This window comes from Crocuta crocuta, unplaced genomic scaffold, assembly GCF_008692635.1.
Source record: "Crocuta crocuta isolate KB4526 unplaced genomic scaffold, BGI_CrCroc_1.0 scaffold443, whole genome shotgun sequence".
NCBI classification, from domain to species: domain Eukaryota; kingdom Metazoa; phylum Chordata; class Mammalia; order Carnivora; family Hyaenidae; genus Crocuta; species Crocuta crocuta.
The window spans coordinates 1,306,813-1,307,154 of NW_027529446.1; the positions used below are offsets into that span (position 1 = coordinate 1,306,813).

General features: G+C 51.5%; 1 protein-coding gene across 1 annotated transcript in view; it reads right to left on the reverse strand.

Annotated features, from left to right (window-relative positions):
• The window catches only part of AP3D1 (adaptor related protein complex 3 subunit delta 1), a 31,847-nt gene that overhangs the window by 24,568 nt on the left and 6,937 nt on the right, over positions 1–342 (reverse strand). The gene's annotated exons all lie outside the window — the stretch shown is intronic.

Genomic DNA, 342 nt, shown 5'->3' on the forward strand with positions numbered 1-342 from the left:
GGGGATGGGGTTTCTTCTCCGGGCGACAGGATGTTCTAAAGCTGGCCGTGGCGATGGATGCGCGACTCCTGACACACTATCCACCACACAGGTGACGTGTGCAGCATGCGGGCGCCTAACCGAGCTGTCACTTCCAAAACCCATTTCTGTGTGCCTGGGGTCCCCTCCCAGTCCCGGGAGGACAGGAGGAAGGTGAGAGCGGGACTCACTGACACAGAAGTCTGTTATTCCATTTTTCTCAGCCTGTGTGGATGGCTGACGTTTTCTTTTTCATTCGTTCTTTTTTTTTTTAAATTTTGTAATGCTTTTATTTATTTCTGAGAGAGAGCGAGAGAGAGGGGC